Raw genomic sequence first — 21,648 nt, 5'->3', positions numbered from 1 at the left:
TGAGCGCAGCGCCCGGTTTCGCCTACCGACGCTCGAGTGCAAAAAAGGCAGGACTCGAGCGACGGGGTTTGGCGAAGGGGAAGGACCCGAAATACACGACGTGACAGGCTTGGAAGGAGCAAGAGTCTTTACTGAAACATGCATCAAAAATAACAAACAGGGTAGAGTGGAGGATCTAAACAATGGCAGACCTGGTAACACGGTAGTGGTGACGGCAACATCCAAAAATACTCCGACGGAGAACGGTAGTGAGCGATAGGCAGATATAGACAGAAGGCACAATCAGTGAATGACAATCAGCTGTGGGAACCCAGGTGAATGATGATTGGAGGGGCCGTCTCCCGGGAGTGGCGGAGGAGGTGACAGGAGGGGCGGGGCGCGCCCAGGATGGCAACGAGATGTGACAGAGATAAATACAAAGCACAATTTGTAGCAAAGGGCTATAGCCAGGTGAAGGACATAGACTATGGAGAGACATTTTCACCAACAGCAAATCTAACAAGTATAAGAGTGGTGCTTCAAAAAGCAGCTCAGGAAAATTTACTCCTTCACCAGATGGACGTGAGAACAGCGTATTTACATGCACCTTTGGAATATGACATTTACATGAAACCACCGGAAGGTTATGAAGAAAAGGATGATGGTCGATTTTAGTAAATCAGATGGATGCGTAAAAATGTCACAGGAAAAATATGTTAACAAGATACTACAGCGTTTCAACATGTATGATTGTAAGGTTCGAAAAACACCTTGTGAGCAAAAGTTGAAATATTCCAAAAACGCAATGAAGATGAGTGATGTCAGAATTTATAGGGAAGCAGTGGGTAGCCTGATCTATCTGACTACATGTACCAGACCAGATTTGAGTTTTGGTGGTGTATTAACCACAACAGTTATGTCCAGGTTTTTTGGATGCCTAGACTTGCCGTACCTTGCATTTGTCATCTACTGCACGTGTGTAAATGGCCCCACTCTTCCCCATGCCGGCTGATGCAACAAGACGGTCAATATATCCATTACCAAGGAACCTAAAAGCTCGAAACCACTCATTTGACGACAGTGCGGTTAAAATTTTAGCTAAAGAAAATAGATGGTTTGAAAGAGGAGTTAAATAATCATTTTTTTGTAAAACAGCAAAACCCTTCACTAAATCACCATGGTGGTTTAAGGTTTAAATTAGACTGTGCTTACAACAGACTTCTTAGGTCAGAAGATGGGTGGATGGATGAAGGAATGGATGGATGCACAAAGACTCAAATATATTTTTTAAGCACTCGTACATTCAAATTTTAAACTATGTTCTGTCACCACAATTTTCCTGGGCGAAGTGGCTGACACAGAAAAAAAACCTAACAGAACAAAAGACAAACTCATAAATGGGGAAGAGAACTATTTAACTCTGTGTTCAGTTGTGGTTTTGTCCTTAAGTGATGTAGTGCCTTTTTTCTTGGACTATGGTTCTGGCAGAGAAAAACATTTGCATGTGATGGGGCACTTAAATGCAAGCCTACTGGATTTTCAGGATTTGACATGCAAAACACCAGTTGATTGCAGGTGCACTCCAGTCAAAACAACCAGCATCTTGTTGAGCTGTCAATATTCACTGAGATAGTTATTAAAACGGGTACTGCTTCCAGAATGCCTCGGTCTTTCCTCGTGAAAAAGAAATGTGCAGTTTTTCAACCCTTGCGATGGAAAAATTCTGAGCAGACAGAGTGGAGAGAAAATAAAGCAGATGGTAAGATTTTTATATCAATCTTCTTTTTTTCTCCAGAAATCAACTGGAGGCATTCGTCAATCATATCAGAATGTGTTCAGAAAATCATTGGAGATATAAAATACACAGCATTGTACTGGTTTCATAGATTAATTACATTATTCTTTACTTTCTCCCTCTCAGTGAGTCAGGAGACAACATGGTGGAATTTTGATTCTCACGAGTGGGCCACGGTGCCCAATCCACAACCTGCTATACAATGTGGTGCGGCAATTCCAATTAATTTGCCAATGCCTTTGTCAGAATCTAGAGGAAAATTTATTGACCACATGCATGACCAATCCATACAAATGCTTCAGGGGTCCATCTTCGACCCCATCACACCGGAACTCGTAGGCAAAGCAAAGGTAAGATCGTGATCTACTCAAGTAATTTAGTGAATCTCAACACGGTTGTCAGAGGAGCAAAAATAATAGAAAGTTACTGCCATTGATGAAGATGTATGTTCCATTATAACAGCCCCAAATCCACCATTTTTCTGGTGCTGGCAGCTTTTTGTGCTCAGTGTGCCATAAGATGTTCCCCCTTCAGCGCATATTGATTCGCCACATGAAGTGTCATAGTTTGATTAAGCGACATCCTTGTCACTTTTGTGGTAAAGGGTTTAATGACACTTTTGACCTAAAGAGGCATATGCGAACACACACAGGTGAGGAATGAGTATCTCTAATTTAATACATGCAAAATTGTTTCCATCACTACAGAGCATACAATTGTTTACTTATTTTCTAACGTTCTGAATGTTATGCCTTTGAATATTCTCATTCATCTAGGTCAATTTAGTTTGAGGTAATTGAATAAATTGCAACTGAATTGTTCAGATTACATCGAAAGTGTCTCAATATCACTGTTGATGGAGCGTGTTCCGATGAATGATAACATAAAGTGTAGTCTATTTAACAGTGGTGGACAAATTATGACCCGTGGGCCGGATTAGGCCCGTCAATCTTTTTAATCCAGCCCGCCAATAGTTGGTGCGCAAATGAGGTTCGATGTGAATGACTATATTCATTTCATCTTAATTTGTAATGACAGGCATTTCAACAGCACATAGCAGAGTTATTTCAATTTGCAGAGCACAGGGAGTGAAAGGGAGGGGAAGAGAGACTGAGGAAGAAATCTTATTGACCACTTGGGGACCGCTGTTAACTGGGAATTTCCCAAAAAATACATATGCATTAAATTTTTGTCCACTACATTAATTACTATATTTATTAAAAACAACAAAAGGTCAGGATTCCATACAGAAGCCCGCCGTAGCGCCAACTGAATAAACCACCTTTCTATACGACGGGAAAAGTATGTTGGCTATTTTGTGTAATTGGATCCAAAACAGTGACATGCAAGTGACTCGATTGCAGTGAGTTTTACTGGAATTGCAAATGTCTTTTATTTCATTAATTTACATTTATGTCATGTAGCGCGTGGTATCCAGATGAAGAACAGGAGTTACACGGAAGAGAAAGTGAGATATATCTGATTAAACAAAGCGGGTTACAAAGTATCAAACATTCAGAATATATTTTGGGTCAGAAAGACGCAAATTTACAAGACTATGAAAAACAAGTCAGTGATTCTTGTTCAGTCCGATTCTGGCAATATCTATGCTCAGAGTGAATTTCTTGCGACTCAAAGGAAACATTGAGTAAATGCACGTTTCCTGAAATGGTTTGACTATGATCGTGTTTGTCAAACAGGAGCGCTAATAAGAAAGGAGGCCAGCTCTATGGCGCTAACTATGAGCATGAGAAACGCACATACGACTTGATGAAACCTTCACACAGATTATGTTGTAGGCAAAATGTAAGGTTTCAAAATTCTGAATCGGTTACTTGAACCCTCAACTCTTCACAATGTTGAGGGGTTGGCAACCCTTGACAAAGAAGTTCAGCATTGCCTGATTGAGCAACTGTTTACTGGAAGTTTGAGTCTCAACCTTGCCCCCCTATCTGTATGACCTTCGACAAATTTCCATTCCCTCTCGGTCCCTCAGATCCTCATCCTCCCTCCTCGTCTGTGTGCCTTCTGCCCGTATCACCACGATGGGGTGCAGAGCTTTCAGCCGCTTTCAAAGTACTCTTTCCATCTTGCCATCACACTACTGGCACCTGTTAATACATTGCCATCTCTATCCTTAATCACCCGAACCTGCTGCAGGTCCTTACCATCTTTGTCTCTGTCTCGCCAGCCTGTACAGATCAGTCTCACCTTCCTTGCTGTCCAGCCGAGCATACAAATCATCATAGGCCTCTTGTTTGGCCTTTGCCACCTTTACTTTAACCGTGCGCTGCATCTCCTTATACTGCTGTCTACTCTCGTCCGTCCTCTCAGTGTCCCACTTCTTCTTTGCTAACTTCTTTCTCTGTATACACTCCTGCACCTCCCCATTCCACCACCAAGTCTCCTTATCTACCTTTCTTCCACTCGATACACCAAGTACTTTCCGACCTGTGTCTCTGATTATGTTCGCTGTAGTTTGCCAGTCATCTGGAAGGACCTCTTGCCCACCCAGTACTTGTCTTACCTCCTTCCTAAATGTCACGCAACACTCTTCCTTTTTCAACTTCCACCATTTTGTCCTCACTTCAGCCTTTGGTTTCTTCATCTTCCTCACTGCCAGCGTCATCCTACAAACCACCAACCTATGCTGTCTGGCTACACTCTCACCAACCACTACTTTGCAGTCACAGATTGCCTTTAGATGGCGCAGTTGACACAAAATGTAGTCTACCTGTGTACTTCTGCCTCCACTCTTACAGGTCACCTTATGTTCCTGTCTCTTCTGAAATAAAGTATTCACAATAGCCATTTGCATTCTCTTAGCAAAGTCAACCACCATCTGTCCTTCAGCGTTCCTCATCTGGAGTCCAAACCTACCCATCACCTCATCATCATCTTTGTTTCCTTCGCCAACATGTCCATTGAAGTCTCCACCAATTACAACCTTCTCACTTCTTGGGATGTTCTGTATGACTTCATCAAAGTCCAACCAAAATTCCTCCTTCTCCGCCAGCTCACATGCTTCTTGTGGGGCATACCCACAAACAACATTGAACATCACACCTTCAATTTCTAGCTTCAGACTCATCATTCTATCTGATACTATTTTTAATTCTAAGACATTCCTAACAAATTCCTCTTTTAAGATAACCCCAACTCCATTTCTCTTTCTGTCTTCACCGTGATAGAACAACTTAAACCCTGACCCTAAGCTCCTAGCCTTGCTCCCTTTCCACCTGGTCTCCTGGACACACAGTATGTCTACCTTCCTTCTCTGCATCATGTCAACCAGCTTTCTACCTTTACCTGTCATTGTTCCTACATTCAAAGTTCCTACTCTTAGTTCTATACTCTTGGCGTTCCATGTCTCTCTTTTCCTCCGGGCACACCTCCCTCCTCTCCTTCTTCGACCAACAGTAGTCCATTTTCCACTGGCACCCTGTAGGTCAACAGTACCAATGGCGGCCGTTGTTAACCCGGGCCTCGACCGAGCCTGTATGGGATTCATAGGTTTGATTCGCATATTTGTTTTGGCAACATTTTTTACGTCGGATGCCCTTCCTGACACAACCCTCCGTATTTCTCCGGGCTTGAGACCAGCACAATAAGACACTGGCTTGTGCCCCCTTGTGGCTACATTATACTGTAAAGGCATATATATATATATATATATATATATATATAGAGATATATATATATATATATATATATATATATATATATATAGATATAGATATATATATATATATATATATATATATATATATATATATATATATATATATATATATATATATATATATATATATATATATATATATATATATATATATATATATATATATATATATATATATATATATATATATATATATATATATATATATATATCATTCGGGCTGGAGAAATGTAGTCGGATGGTGACTAAGAGGGGCAAGGTAGTCCACACTGAAGGGGTCTCACTCCCTGAAGGAACAATAGCAGACATTGAAAACAGCTACAAGTACCTCGGTATACCACAGGCCAATGGCAACCTCGAATTAGCAACAAGGAAAGCGGCTACGACCAAATACCTCCAGCGGGTGAGGCAAGTCCTCAGAAGCCAGCTCAATGGCAAGAACAAGACCCGGGCAATAAACAGCTATGCCCTGCCAGTGATCAGATACCCTGCAGGAATAATAAGGTGGCCAAAGGAAGAGATTCAGACCACAGATGTTAAGACCCGAAAACTCCTCACCATGCACGGAGGGTTCCATCCCAAGTCCAGCACCCTGAGACTGTATACAAGCCGTAAGGAAGGAGGCCGGGGACTAGTGAGTGTGAGAGCCACTGTCCAGGATGAAACATCCAAGCTCCATGAATACATCAAAGAGAAGGCTCCAACGGATGATGTACTCAGAGAATGTCTCAGTCAATGGGGAACAGAGGATGAGGTGCTGGAAGAGGGACAATCATGGGAGGAAAAGCCCCTACACGGGATGTACCACCGAACCATAGCAGAAGTGGCTGATCTCAAGAAGTCCTATCAGTGGCTAGAGAGGGCTGGCCTAAAGGACAGCACAGAGGCACTCATCCTGGCTGCCCAAGAACAGGCCCTGAACACCAGAGCCATAGAGGCAAGGATATACCACACCAGACAAGACCCAAGGTGTAGGTTGTGCAAAGAAGCACCTGAGACAATCCAACACGTAACTGCAGGGTGTAAGATGCTGGCAGGGAAAGCCTACATGGAGCGCCATAACCAGGTGGCTGGCATAGTCTACCGAAACATCTGTGCGGAGTATGGACTGGAAACCCCAAGGTCAAAATGGGAAACACCTCCCAAGGTGGTGGAGAATGACCGAGCAAAGATCCTGTGGGACTTCCAGATACAGACCGACAAGATGGTAATGGCCAACCAACCAGATATCGTGGTCATAGATAAAGGGGAAAGGAAAGCCGTTGTCGTGGATGTCGCGGTCCCGAGTGTTCATCAGAAAGAAGGAACATGAGAAAATCGAGAAATACCAAGGACTCAGAGAGGAGCTGGAGAGAGCCTGGAAGGTAAAGGTGACAGTCGTGCCTGTGGTGGTCGGAGCACTTGGGGCAGTGACCCCCAAACTCGACGAGTGGTTGCAACAGATCCCGGGAACAACATCGGATATCTCGGTCCAGAAAAGTGCAGTGCTGGGAACAGCACGGATACTGCGCAGAACCCTCAAGCTTCCTGGCCTCTGGTAGAGGACCCGAGCTGAAATGGGGACAGACACCACCCATGATGGGTGAGACGAGGATTTTATTTTATATATATATATATATATATATATACAGTAAAGTCTCGTTATATCGATATTCTCGGGAGTCCGAAAAATATCGATATAACCGGGACTATCGATATATCCTACCCTGCGCGCATGTAATTTTCTCCTAGCGTGCATAGAAATAGTATCGATATAACCGGGACTATCGATAAATCCGATATTGATATAATGACACTTTACTGTATGTATATATATATATATATATATATATATATATATATATGGTGTAAAAATAAAATGAAAGCACAACTATGCCTTCCTTGCAGGTATACGATGATTGATTTTCTTTTATTTATATATATATATATACAGTAAAGTCTCGTTATATCGATATCGGATATATCGACAGTCCCGGTTATATCGATACTATTTCTATGCACGCACGGAGAAAATTACATGCAAACAGAGTCGGATATATCGATAGTCCCGGTTATATCGATATTTTTTCGGACTCCCTTGAATATCGATATAACGAGACTTTACTGTATATATATATATATATATATATATATATATATATATATATATATATATATATATATATATATATATATATATATATATATATATATGCGCTTGTAATGGCGCCACCCGCCACGGACACTCACGGGCAAATGAAACACGACACAGGAAACTAAATATTGTTCAATAAAAACGAAATGAAACAATTATTACCTGCAACACAGTATGGCAGAAGGGATGGGTGAAGTCGCATGGGTTTCGTCTTGTGATTAACTGCGCAATAGAAAAGCACTATGAAGCACATGTGCTTCAAAGTTCCACTCGACAAAACGTGAAGTAAATAATGACACAAAAAGTAATCTGGACTCGAAATGAATAAGGGAACTAATTAGATAACACTAGACAGTACAAAAGGGGAAACAAAATAAGATATTGTCATGAAAATGCGCGTTAATCAAGACCAACAGAAAATTGCGACTCACCCTGAATCTCCTCGAGATTGTTCTGGAAACTATGGGCGGGACATAGTGCCACACTGTGCGCCGTTGCGTCACTTCCTTCATAATTTAATAACCTAAGTGTACAACTCCGTTACATACACCCCCCTTAAATTATGCAGAAGTGAGGCAACATACACACGGAAGACAACAGAAAGACCAACAGGCAAAATAGACAAGGTTATCGGGCAAGGATGTACAAGGATGCTGTCTAATTATGTCACTCATCTGACCAACTACGTCAGGTGACTGGAGTAAGGGATCTGTCGCCGGTGTGTCAGGGTCTGTGCGCTCGTCGGAGATGCACTGTACTGGGTCTGGGAAGGAACTCTGTCCCCACTAACATAAGTGGCCTCAGCTCGCACCTGCCCATTCCCCTCTGTACAAACTACATCACCCTGCATAGCACTACATAACTGTGACAGACTGGAGAAAGGGATCTGTTGCTGGTGTATCAGTTGTCTGTGCGCTCGTCGTAGATGCACTGCACTGGGTCTGGGAAGGAACTCTGTCCCCACTAACATAAGTGGCCTCAGCTTGAACCTGCCCATTCCCCTCTGTACAACCTACACCACTCTGGATTGCACCACACAACTGTTACACAGTTGGGAAGCCTCTACCTCTAGCAACACACTCATTCAAAGGTGTGCTACTGGTTAAATGTAAGGAGCTCATTCTTAGACTTAACACACGAAAACACGTACATGAAAAAAAACACACTAATTGCAAAACAGCAGGTCAGACAATTAACACACTACATGTATTTCCAAAACGGGGGTCGACACACCGTCCACCGAGTGATGGGACTGCACAGCGTCTTCATTGTGCAGCATCGCGGTCCCGGTCCGAAGTGGAGAGTCACTTGTGAATCCGGGTCACGGCACCAATGTTACGGGTGTCACAACAGTGACTGTCTTCATCTCCACGATGCTGCCGTATTTATGAAGACGAGACGCGTGGATGTGTCTTTTTATTTCTTTTATTTCTGCAACACAGTATGGCAGAAGGGATGGGTGAAGTCGCATGGGTTTCGTCTTGTGATTAACCTGAATCTCCTCGAGATTGTTCTCAAATGCAAAACATTGTGGATAACAAAACAGAATTAACAACGTGTGATCGTATAGTGGTTATTTACAGAAAAAGAGAATACAACACAAGTTCACTGTGATTTACAAGATGTCCCTGAACGCATCATGGGCGGAGACTCGGCAGAACACGCGGTGCGCTTGTAATGGCGCCACCCGCCACGGACACTCACGGGCAAATGAAACACGACACAGGAAACTAAATATTGTTCAATAAAAACGAAATGAAACAATTATTACCTGCAACACAGTATGGCAGAAGGGATGGGTGAAGTCGCATGGGTTTCGTCTTGTGATTAACTGCGCAATAGAAAAGCACTATGAAGCACATGTGCTTCAAAGTTCCACTCGACAAAACGTGAAGTAAATAATGACACAAAAAGTAATCTGGACTCGAAATGAATAAGGGAACTAATTAGATAACACTAGACAGTACAAAAGGGGAAACAAAATAAGATATTGTCATGAAAATGCGCGTTAATCAAGACCAACAGAAAATTGCGACTCACCCTGAATCTCCTCGAGATTGTTCTGGAAACTATGGGCGGGACATAGTGCCACACTGTGCGCCGTTGCGTCACTTCCTTCATAATTTAATAACCTAAGTGTACAACTCCGTTACATATATATATATATATATATATATATATATGGTGGTGTCTGTCCCCCATTTTAGCTCGGGTCCTCTACCAGAGGCCAGGAAGCTTGAGGGTTCTGCGCAGTATCCGTGCGGTTCCCAGCACTGCGCTTTTCCGGTTGTTTTATGAAAATTGCTTCTTATATATATATATATATATATATATATATATATATATATATATATATATATATATATATATATATATATACAGTAAAGTCTCGTTATATCGATATCGGATATATCGATAGTCCCGGTTATATCGATACTATTTCTATGCACGCACGGAGAAAATTACATGCAAACAGGGTCGGATATATCGATAGTCTCGGTTATATCGATATTTTTTCGGACTCCCTTGAATATCGATATAACGAGACTTTACTATATATATATATATATATATATATATATATATATATATATATATATATATATATATATATATATATATATATATATATATATATATATATATATATATATATGGCCTAAACTACCAGTAAGACTTTAGTTTGCTGACGAAGTTTCATGGATAAGAAGCGAAACGTCCAACACCTTCAAAGAAGTACAGATGACGGATGAAGAAACATTTTCATGGATTGACCACTCCTGTACGAAACTTCCTTTTTGGTCTTCCTCTCGGTCTCCTGCCTGGCAGTTAAAGGCTCAGCATTCTTCTCCCGATGTAGTCACTCTCTCTCCTCTGAACATGTCCAAACCATCTCAGTCTGGCTTCTCTGACTTTCTCTCCAAAGCCAATAATATGAGTTGTCCCTTTGATATCTTCATTCCTGATCCGATCCAATCTGATCACTCCCAAAGAAAACATTTACATCTTCATCTCTGCTACCTACAGTTCCTCTCTTTTCTTCAGTGCCACTGTCTCCAGTCCAAACATCATGGCTGGTCTCACCACCGTTTTATACACCTTTCCTTTCTTCCTCGCTGAAACCCTTCTGTCACCCATCACACATGACATTTTTCTCCAGCCGTTCCAGCCAGCCTGGACATCCTTCTTGACCTCTTTTCCACACTCTCCATTGCTCTGGACAGTAGAACCCAAGTAATTAAAATCCTCCACCTTCTTTATCTCTTCTCCCTGTAGCATCACTCTTTTCCTTTGATCCCTCTCATTTACACACATATATTCCGTCTTGCTGCGACTGATCTTCATTCCTCTCCTTTCCAGGGCATACCACCACTTCTCTAGTTTCTCCCCCAACTGCCAACTGTTCCCTGCTCTCGCTACGGATCTCAATGTCATCTGCAAACATAATGGTCCAAGGAGATTCTTGTCTAACATCATATATCATGAATACATTATACATACACAATGAATACATTATACATACACATGTACACAAATACATGTATTCATTCATTTGTGCAACACAAAACACACTCTTCATCAACACGAACATTAAAATGAAAGCACAACTATGCCTTCCTTGCAGGTATACGCCCTTTTAAGTGTGATCTTTGTGAAAAGGCATTCACACAACGTTGCTCTCTGGAGTCACATATGAGGAAGATTCATGGCATTCACCAACAGTATGCTTACCGCCAGAGGCGTTCCAAGATCTTTGTGTGTGAAGATTGTGGTTACACAGCAAGTTCCCCTGATAAGTACTTTTTCCATTTAGGACAAAGTCATCCCTGCTCTCGACAGGTATTATCACCATATGGCAAACAGCATCTATTTTGCATCCAAAAATGATTAAACCAGCCCCTATTTGGTGTACTCCATATTTTATCTAAAAAGTTTCTTTTGGATGCAATTTGAGATCATCTTACATGCTGACTCATAAATGAAAACTATTATGTTTGCATTATTTATTTATTTATTTATTTATTTATTTGTCATCTCGTGGATGATTTTTATGTAACATTACAGTGACAATAGCAGAATACCCGATTGTAAAATAAGGAGCCTCTGTTGTCATCACAGGTTTTTCCAAACAAGCTTTAATTCTTCCATTCAACCATCCATTTTTCTACCACTTGGGCTGCAGGGAAATCAGCTGTAACAGGGAAACCCAGACCTCCTTCTCCACGGCTACTTCTATCAACACTGCACGGCATTCCCAAGCCAGCTCGGAGAATATTAAAAAAACACAATGTTATCAGGTTTGAAGGTTAATTTTGCAACAACATGCTTAATTGACCTTGAACGTATGTGATTATGCATCTTATACACGACAGAGCACAGAAAATCAGGGGTCAAATTGAGGTGAACAGACCCAGAGGCACCTGTGAAGTGACCACATCTCAGAAAGGAAAATTTAACTCTGGTGAATAGAACCAGACCCTGGTCCTATTCACTGCCTGGTAACCACCACTGGCAATGGAATACTTGGTGAATTCCTGCATGCCAAAACATCACAAGTCAGCTTACAAATGTATTAGTTCATGGAAAGACCACTCATTGTCTATTTGTCTGTTGGTTTATGAATATCTGTGCTTGTACCAGGGTATAACTTGGCCTTTAGGGGTCAACTGAGGGGCGACTCATTGGGTGTGACACATTGGGGCGTGGTATGTAAATGAAAAAGGGAGTTTTTTTTTCTCTTGTATCACTTGTAATTTGTATGTACAATCACTAAAAAGCCAGGAGAGGCCGCCGCAGAGGTCAGGTGTCAATTCAGAATAGCATACAGGGTAGTTTAATTGAAAACTGCGGCTCCTGCCGGCAGTGAAGGAATCTGTTCCCGTGTTCAAGCCCTTGTTCTAATGTCCAATTGAACGTCTCCAACATTAGTTGGGGGCTCGTGACAGTTGGCAACACCTCCTTGTTTGGTGATCTATGGCGGATGAAAAAAAAGGTGAACCTTAAAAAGCCTGCTGGGACTTCGAGAAGACCGCTCGCAGGGGTATGCAAACGTCAATATGATTGATCTGGGCACAGGGGGCCAGGTTGTCGCAAATTGAGGTGAGTCTGATTTTATGAAATTTGGCTACAATTTCTTTTTTTGTGTTATTTTAAATATTCCAGAATCATGTAACACTGGATATGATGTTATTCTGTCCGTTTGTGTCAATGGATGGTCCTCACATGACATTTAGCCTTGATGTTGAGAGTGGTGTGGGAGCTGTGCCCCAGGGATGGGAAGGTTGTGAATTTGGGACACATCATCAGTAGTGCTCCGAATAATCATTGGGTGTTTCGGCTTTTCATCACTATACACCCTCATCGATGGTGGCCCTAATAACTTCTACTCCAAGGTGAAATTTAGTTTTATGCCTACACCTGTTAGGTTAGTTCCTGTTTCGGGCCGATTGACCCCCATTATAGCAACATATTTTTGAAGGACTATAATCATGACATTTTCATCACTTTTTCCATGAATAACCTTTAAATCTAAGCTTTCCCCACAAAAATTGGGGGAACATATTTTAGGTCAAATGAACCAAACTCATCAGAGCAGATCCACATATATGTTTTAAATGGAGGCCTGCTTCTCTTAACTTGCAAAATGCACGGCAATTAAAAACGTGACCACTATAGTAATGGTTGTAGTATTTTAGGAATGATATGAAAGAGTGACGTGAATGTGGTTTTGTGTGTGTGTGTGTGTGTGTGTGTGTGTGTGTGTGTGTGTGTGTGTGTGTGTGTGTGTGTGTGTGTGTGTGTGCGTGCGTGCGTGCGTGTGTGTGTGTGTGTGTGTGTGTGTGTGTGTGTGTGTGTGTGTGTGTGTGTGTGTGTGTGTGTGTGTGTGTGTGTGTGTGCGTGCGCGCGCATGTGTGTGCGTGCGTCCATGTGTATGCGCCCGTGTGTGTGTATGCTTGTGTGTGTGTGTATATGCATGTGTGTGTTCTCGTTCGTGCGCCACAGTGGGGACATCAACCTGACAGCACGCAGCCCAGTGGGGACTCGTGTACCCGTGGGGACCTCATTTTATGTCCCCACGGGCAAATTGCTCTGAGAGACTGCAAAATGAGGTCCCCACGGGCAAATTGCTATGGGAGACTTAAAACCATGTTTTAAAGACGTTTCATGACATTTCCTAAAGTGTCCCCATGGGGACATTCCAGACCAAAAAACTGTGTGAGTGTATGCGACCCTAATGTAGTAGACTGGTGTACGCCAGGAATGTGTCCTCGCACCAGTCCTGTTCAACATCTTCCTCCTGTGTGTGACACTGTTGCTCCATGAGAGGATCGAGGAGAACAGTGAGGTTACCATAGATTTCCGGCTTGATGGAAATCTATTCAAAATCAGGAGGCTCCAGGCAGTCACGAAAATAAGATCAGAGCAAGTCATCCAACTCCAATATGCAGATGACTGTGCAGTTGTGGCCCACACACCAGAAGCACTACAAGCTAGTCTCTCAGCTGCTACAGATGCCTATGGTAGACTGGGCCTCTGTGTCAATGTGGAAAATACTGAGGTAATATGTCAGTGGGCATCCATTCCTCCAGTTCATCCACCAACATTCACCATCTCCAATAAACCACTAACAATAGTGGACTCTTTCAAATATCTGGGCAGCTTTCTCTCTGACGACTGCAGCATCGACAGAGAGATACAAAACCAGATCAAACAGGCATCAGCATCTTGCAGACTTAGGAGGAGAGTCTTTCAAAACAAAGATGTCAAACTCCACACCAAGACTGCAGTTTATCGGCTGTTGTAGTGTCAACCCTCCTCTACAGCTGCGAAGCATGGGCCCTATACAGTCGCCACGTCAGGATGCTTGAAGCCTTCCACATCAAGTGCCTACAATGCATCCTTGGACTATCCTGGAGATACAGAGTCCCCCACACTGAAATACCCAGCACCAACTTCGCTGGCTAGGCCATGTGATCAGCATGCCAGAAGAGCGCTTGCCACGAAGGTGCTTTATGGGCAGCTACATCTCGGCCGTCGCCTGACAGGAGGCCCCAAAAAACGCTATAAAGACCAGGTGAAGACTGCCATGAAAAAATGTGGCCTGAACCCGACTGACCCAGCTGGAGGACATTGCAGCTAAACGCTCCATCTGGCGGCAGCTCCTCCAGCAAGGCATCCAGAAACTTGAGGAAGACCGAGGTGACCGACGGACCAGGAAACATCAAAGCAGACATCATGCGAGTGCCATACCCACAACCCCAGTCAATGCCTTCACCTGCTCTGCCTGTGGCAAGCAGTGTGGATCACGGATTGGGCTATACAGTCACATGAAATGGTCCCACAAGAAGAAGTAGAGCTGGACTGTCATCATCGGACACGATGAACAACCTTAAGCAAGTAAGACATTGTAGCAGTAGAAGAATGAGCATGCCCGCCACAACATATTTATATGTGAAAATACGTATAAGTAACACGAGGCCTACAATTGGTGCGTTGCATGTAGCATTTGATGTCACGGCCTTATGCCAACAACGTGGCACACTAGCATCGAGAGCATCCAGCATATTTCATTCAGATAATAATGAAACTACGGTGACATAGACATAGGTCTCATGAATCGTATTTTTGAGACTACGTGATCTGCGCCTCATATGACATACTTCTTTTAAACTAGCTAAAGAAACAAATTTAGTTAAACAGCAATTGAAAACTGTTCGTTTTGCTTGAGCGGTTTTAACTTTCGTCGTGATTCGCTGGAAACTGTTGAGATAATATAATTGAATAATCATTTATCCATGATATATCGCACTAATTACATCGAACGACATCGACATAAATGGTTGCATTATGGAGTGAGAGAACAGGAGTAAGACCCTAAAAGATATTAAACACAAACATTTTTTTTTTTTACAAAGCAACGGAGTGACAATTCATTTCAGCAAACTGCTGTTCACGATTCGAATTTAGCGGATAACGGACATTATTTCAGAGCTGTTGCAGCACATTGGAAATCTTCCAAGCAAAGAAAGACACTAATGAGAAATATTGTGCTAAGTCTGTTCTCTTTGTCATCTCTGTACCGTAGCATATCAAAAGAGCACATTTATTGTGTAGTAACTTAAGAAAATAGTAATAGTTTGTTTATTTTATGTATGAATACATTATTTGACTTGAATTAAAATTGTTTGTGTATTAGACAGATAGATTTTAGACAAATGATGTTTTTTTATTTGCAATTTAGAAATATCATGCTCCAATGAATGTATTGTGGTTAATTCCAATCAGTTTTGTATACTTGGGCAATCTAGTTAAATCTGGCTCCATCCATTTTAGACTTTGGCCCCCTTTTCAGACACAAACCTTTTTTAATTCCCCAGATGCATCCTTGCATGTGTTCAAAATATTCAGATTTATCCAAACAGCTAGAGACAGGAATAAAAGTGGCAGCAATTGTAATCTCAGAATTTGAAAATGTTTCAAGGCTATTTATTGGAATTCTTGTCAGAAATAAGGACAGTGATCATTTAGTTCTTTGCATTGAATAGAGCAGATAAGCCATTAACCAATATTGGCGGTTATGGCAAAAAAAGCAACAGTATTTCCAAAAGTGCCACAAATGGCAATGAATAACAAAAAAAAACCAACATGATTAACATCTCAAAATGTAATTTTTGTTTTTGCAGGATCAAAGTCGTTGGATGAGATCTGAGATGGAGAGATCTGAGAAGACTCAAACACAAATGTCAACCAAGGTATAAGGACCGCATTTGACTGAATGCAACGTTCGCTGAACTATAGTCTGCCACAAATGAAATGACTTTAAACGTAACTTTATCGACATTGTTTTAAAGAACTCGCGACTTCAGTTACAGTGTCAAATTCTTAGACTTCAGCCACCTGCACATTGTGACACATAATATCTGAAGAGAGTAACCCATTTATGCTGTAATGTTATGCTGCAAATTCCCCCATTGTGGGACTATTAAAGGCTTTCTGATTCTTATTCTAGTAATCATAGATATGGAAAAAAAAACATTATTTTTGAAAACCTGGATTTAACATTTCTTGGTATGTTTTGAATAGCTATTACATTCTTATTCACTCTCATATTATTATGAGAATAATAAAGGATACAAGGAAATCACTGGAGAGTATCATACATACATACAGTGAGAGAGGGAAATGCATTTTAAGAGTAATTAAAGCAACACTTCGATAGGCTCCATCGCTTTTGGTCAAACTAGCATTTCTTCAAAACAATTGTCTTCCTATTACAATGTCTGTTGGGGTAATTCGCCATACAAACATCTCTAAACATCGCTCGCTAATCTTTGTTTACATTTTGGACTTCCTGATACGTCATATCCTGCCTTCCTTTACATGATTACAGACGACAGGCCCGCCGACGCCCCTAGGGACCGACAGAAACGCTTCCATACCTTGGATACGAACTGCGGTCCCCGGTCCGACACGATGTTCGTCGGAATCCCGTGGAGACGGACGACGTGGTTAACCAGGAGTTGAGCCGTCTCGATGGCGGACGGCAACCTGATTAACGGGACGAAGTGGGCCGACTTTGAGAATCGGTCCACTATGGGACCGATTGTCACGGGAAGGGGGGGGGGCTGTCACGAAGTGGACGGAGATGTGGGACCAGGGTCTGGACGGTACCGGTAGTGGCTGGAGGAGTCCTGCCGGGGGCTGGTGGGATGCTTTCCCAGGGGCGCAGGCTGGGCAGGCCTTCACGAAGAGGGTGATGTCCCTCCTGAACCCTGGCCACCAGAACCGTTGGGCGATGAGTTGGATCGTACTGTTGACCCCCGGGTGACAGGCTATCTTGGAGGTGTGCCCCCAGATGAGCACCTTAGTGCGTAGAGGAGGGGGGACGAACAGGCGATCCGCGGGGCAGCCCCTGGGGATGGGGTCCGTCCCCTGGGCTTGCTCAACTTTCCTCTTAATCTCCCACCACAGGGCGCTCAGGATGCGCTGGGCCGGCAGTATGTTGGCGGTGATCTTCTCCCTGTCTGCCGGCTCATGAATGCGGGATAGGGCATCAGGCATGGTGTTCTGCGACCCTGGGCAGTAGGTGAGAGAAAAGTTGAAACGGGTGAGGAAGAGAGACCATCGGGCCTGTCGTGAGTTTAGTCTCTTGGCAGACCGGACGGCCGCCAGGTTTTTATGATCCGTGTAGACGGTGAAGGAGTGTTTTGCTCCCTCAAGCCAGTGTCTCCATTCCTGCAGAGCCAGGACGACCGCCAGCAGTTCCCGGTTGCCGACGTCATAGTAGACTTTGGCAGGGCTGAGCCGGTGGGAGAAAAAGGCACTACTACTCCGGCCCCTACTCCGGACTCGGATGCATCAACCTCAACCGTAAACGGGAGGTCCGGGTCGGGATGACGCAGGACAGGGGGATTGGTGAAGGCTAGACGGAGGCGGTTGAACGCCCCCTCAGCGTCGGGCGTCCACCTGAAGGGAACCTTGGTGGACGTGAGGTTAGTGAGGGGGAGTGCCTTCTGACTATAACCGCGAATGAAGCGGTGGTAGAAGTTGGCAAACCCCATAAACCGCTGGAGCTCCTTACGCGTCTTCGGGGTAGGCCATTCTACGGGGTAGGCCATTCTGCCCCTGCTACACGACAAACCCCAGAAAAGACAGAGAGCGGACATGGAACTCGCACTTCTCTGCCTTCATGTAGAGCCGGTTTTGCAGAAGCCGCGCCAGGACCCGTCGGACGTGTTGCCAGTGCTCCTCTGCAGATCGAGAAAAAATGTCATTGAGGTATACAAAAACGAAAACATCGAGGAAGTTCCTGAGCACATCATTGATTAGATTTTGGAATACAGCGGGCATGTTCGTGAGTCCGAACGGCATCACCAGGTACTCAAAATGCCCTAATGGCGTCTTGAATGCTGTTTTCCATTTGTCCCCCTCACTGATACGGACCAGATGGTAAGCGCTACGGAGGTCCAATTTAGAAAAAAATAGTAGCTGATTGAAGGGGCGCGAAGGCTGAGTCCATGAGAGGGAAAGGGTATTTGTTACGGATGGTGATGTCGTTCAGACCCCGGTAGTCGACACACGGACGCAGGGATCCGTCTTTCTTATCGATAAAGAAGGAACCTGCGCCCAGCGGAGAACGTGATGGGCGAATGAGTCCCGCCGCTAGGGAGGAGTCTATATAGGTGCTCAGGGCTTCCCGTTCTGGTTGAGAGATATGGAAAAGTCTGGAGTCCGGTAATGGAGCCCCTGGCTGCAGTTCAATAGCACAGTCATACGGTCGGTGGGGTGGCAGGGATTGGGCGTTGTCCTTGCTGAACACCTCCCGCATGTCATGGTAGCACTGCGGCACGCCCTTGAGGCAGATGGCCTCAGGCGGGCCACCACGGGAGGGGGCTTGCCCTGCCATCGCCGACCGCAGGCAGTTGGCGTAGCAGTAGGGGCTCCAGCCCTGAATGATGGGGCCCTCCCAGGAAATGGACGGGTCATGGGTACTGAGCCAGGGGAGGCCCAGTACCAGTAGCACGTTCCGGGAGGGCATAACTAAAAATTGTCGGTGCTCCACGTGATTGCCCGCTACCCTGAGTTTAAGCGGGGGCGTGATGTGGGCGACTCTAGCTAAAAGACGGCCGTCAAGATCGAGGATCTCCTTAGGGGGAAGGAGATCAATCAGTTGACAGCCCAGAGACTCAGCCAGCTGGGGATCGATTAAACACCCGTCGGCCCCCGAGTCCACTAGTGCCCGCACGGTTTGGGAGCTGGAAGGGCCAATTACTTCTCCGTCCAGCTCCAACCGCGTAACGGGGGCCGTGCACTTGGCCTCCAGAGGTCGCTGCGGTCGCTGTTTCGACCGGACTTTCAGGCACCTGAGGTCTTAGACTGGGGGCCTTGGGTGCGACGAGCCCCGGGGTTGGTGCGGTCGTTCCTCCCTCTTATCTGCATGGGTTCGGGGGCTCCCTCCAGGCGCCACACGCGCTCGCTGCCAGGTGTGGTCGTCCTGGGCCGGCTTCCGGGCACGTTGAGCCGCCGACCGCTCAGCTCCTTCTGCCGCTCCCGAAGACGGTGATCCAGGCCGATGACTATGTCGACCAGGTCGTCGAAGGTGGTGCCAGCGTCGCGGGTAGCCAACTCGTCCTTGAGACAGGCGTTCAATCCGCGACGAAACACCCCCTTTAATGCTCGGTCGCTGTAGCCACTGCGAGCGGCCTGGATGCGGAAGGCGACGGAGTATTCCGTGGCCGAACGGGCCCCATGGACGCAGTCGAGGAGTCTCCCCTCAGCTTCGACCTCCGTCACCGGATGATGGAAGACCCGGCGTATCTCGGCCACGAAGTCCGGGTACGAGGCTCGGATTACTCGGATTATTCCCATTTTAATGGTTTCCTATTGGATTTATTTTTTAGATACACACTTTTCGCCTTACACACTCTGTCTGGGAACCAATTAAGTTCGTATGTTGAAGTCTCACTATATATATATATATATATATATATATATATATATATATATATATATATATATATATATATATATATATATATATATATATATATATATATATATATATAGTAAAATCCCGTTATATCGATATTCAAGGGAGTCCGAAAAAATATCGATATAACCGGGACTATCGATATATCCGACCCTGTTTGCATGTAATTTTCTCCGTGCGTGCATAGAAATAGTATCGATATAACCGGGACTATCGATATATCCGATATCGATATAACGAGACTTTACTGTATATATATATATATATATATATATATATATATATATATATATATATATATATATATATATATATATATATATATATATACACACAAGAGTGGGGGGCAAAAATTATATACATGATTTTACGGTTACTTTGTAAATGATTGAACAAACCATGGACAATTCTCTGTCGAGTTCTGTCAATACTGATGATGAATATGTTCCCAAACCTGGAGAACAAACAAGTGACAGCTCAATAGAAGTAACAGAGCAGCAGAAGAACAAGATGACAAAGACGGAAAGTGCCTTCGACCAACCCACGGAAAGTACAGTGTTTTGCTCCAACCCTTACAGAAAAATTGCACGGCAATTGATAACACAACACAAAGATAGTATTTACAATAATAATAATAATAATAATAATAATAATAATAATAATACAGAGCGCCTTTTAAGCGCATTTCAAGGCTCTCAAGGACACTTTACAGTCACAGACAAGCATAGGTACTATAATAAATACAATAATATCACAAATAGAATGCAATAAATAAAATACAGTAAAGTCTCGTTATATCGATATTCAAGGGAGTCCGAAAAAATATCGATATAACCGGGACTATCGATATATCCGACCCTGTTTGCATGTAATTTTCTCCGTGCGTGCATAGAAATAGTATCGATATAACCGGGACTATCGATATATCCGATATTGATATAACGAGACTTTACTGTACAATTAATTAATAGAAACAAGAGACCTGTTTTTCTGTGCAGGTCGGTCAGATGAGATGATGCTGCTCGTCAAGAATGTGCCTGTTCCACCACAGAAAAACAAAAGGTTTTCTCTTGGTTCGTGACTGAGTTATCATCTGACAAGGAACAGTGGTAGGGGTCTATATACTGTCTCGGTAGGTAAAATATGATACATTATTTTTGTTTTTTATTACCATCATGTATTGTTATCCATCAAAAAATGCTCCATATCTCTTCCTCCTCATAACATTCTATGGGATATTTAGTATTGACCAACTTCAAGATAATGTCGATGGAGTATAGAAATCGGAATGGAATCTTTAAAATCGTGTTTTCTCAGTAGTAAATAGATAAGCATTTCTTTATGTAATGTGAACCCTTACAAAATAAATTGATCCCACCAAAAAAAAATCTGAATTGCACTCAGACCTGCACCGTGAACATAGCACTGAAGTACATATTCCTGATTTTGTAGAAGTCAATATATTTATTCTGTGTTTACTACTAATACGTAAATTGGATGGGAATGCAGAGCTGGTGAAGATCTCTGAAGGTAAACTGTTATCTAGTGGCTTGTGTATGTGTTATCAT

General features: G+C 43.4%; 3 long non-coding RNA genes across 3 annotated transcripts; 2 read left to right on the top strand and 1 right to left on the bottom strand.

Annotated features, from left to right (window-relative positions):
- Positions 1–1,617: 1,617 nt before the first annotated feature.
- Positions 1,618–11,353, top strand: LOC148886119 (uncharacterized). The gene is made up of 3 exons (XR_016117933.1): positions 1,618–1,738; positions 1,901–2,124; positions 11,216–11,353. It is a non-coding gene; the product is annotated as an uncharacterized LOC148886119 (long non-coding RNA).
- On the bottom strand, positions 8,495–9,747 carry LOC148886120 (uncharacterized). Its single transcript, XR_016117934.1, has 2 exons — positions 9,631–9,747; positions 8,495–9,421 (listed from the first exon to the last, which is right to left on the bottom strand). It is a non-coding gene; the product is annotated as an uncharacterized LOC148886120 (long non-coding RNA).
- A 3,428-nt stretch (positions 11,354–14,781) lies between the features above and the next one.
- LOC148886118 (uncharacterized) lies at positions 14,782–21,213 on the top strand. Its single transcript, XR_016117794.1, has 3 exons — positions 14,782–14,988; positions 16,275–16,343; positions 21,079–21,213. It is a non-coding gene; the product is annotated as an uncharacterized LOC148886118 (long non-coding RNA).
- The last annotated feature ends 435 nt before the right edge of the window (positions 21,214–21,648 follow it).

The sequence above is a fragment of the Hippocampus bargibanti genome, linkage group LG16 (assembly GCF_051943395.1).
Source record: "Hippocampus bargibanti isolate YZ-2025 linkage group LG16, ASM5194339v1, whole genome shotgun sequence".
In the NCBI taxonomy this organism is placed as follows: domain Eukaryota; kingdom Metazoa; phylum Chordata; class Actinopteri; order Syngnathiformes; family Syngnathidae; genus Hippocampus; species Hippocampus bargibanti.
Note: the sequence above shows the minus strand (reverse complement) of the source record. Positions and strands in the feature narration are given on the sequence as shown.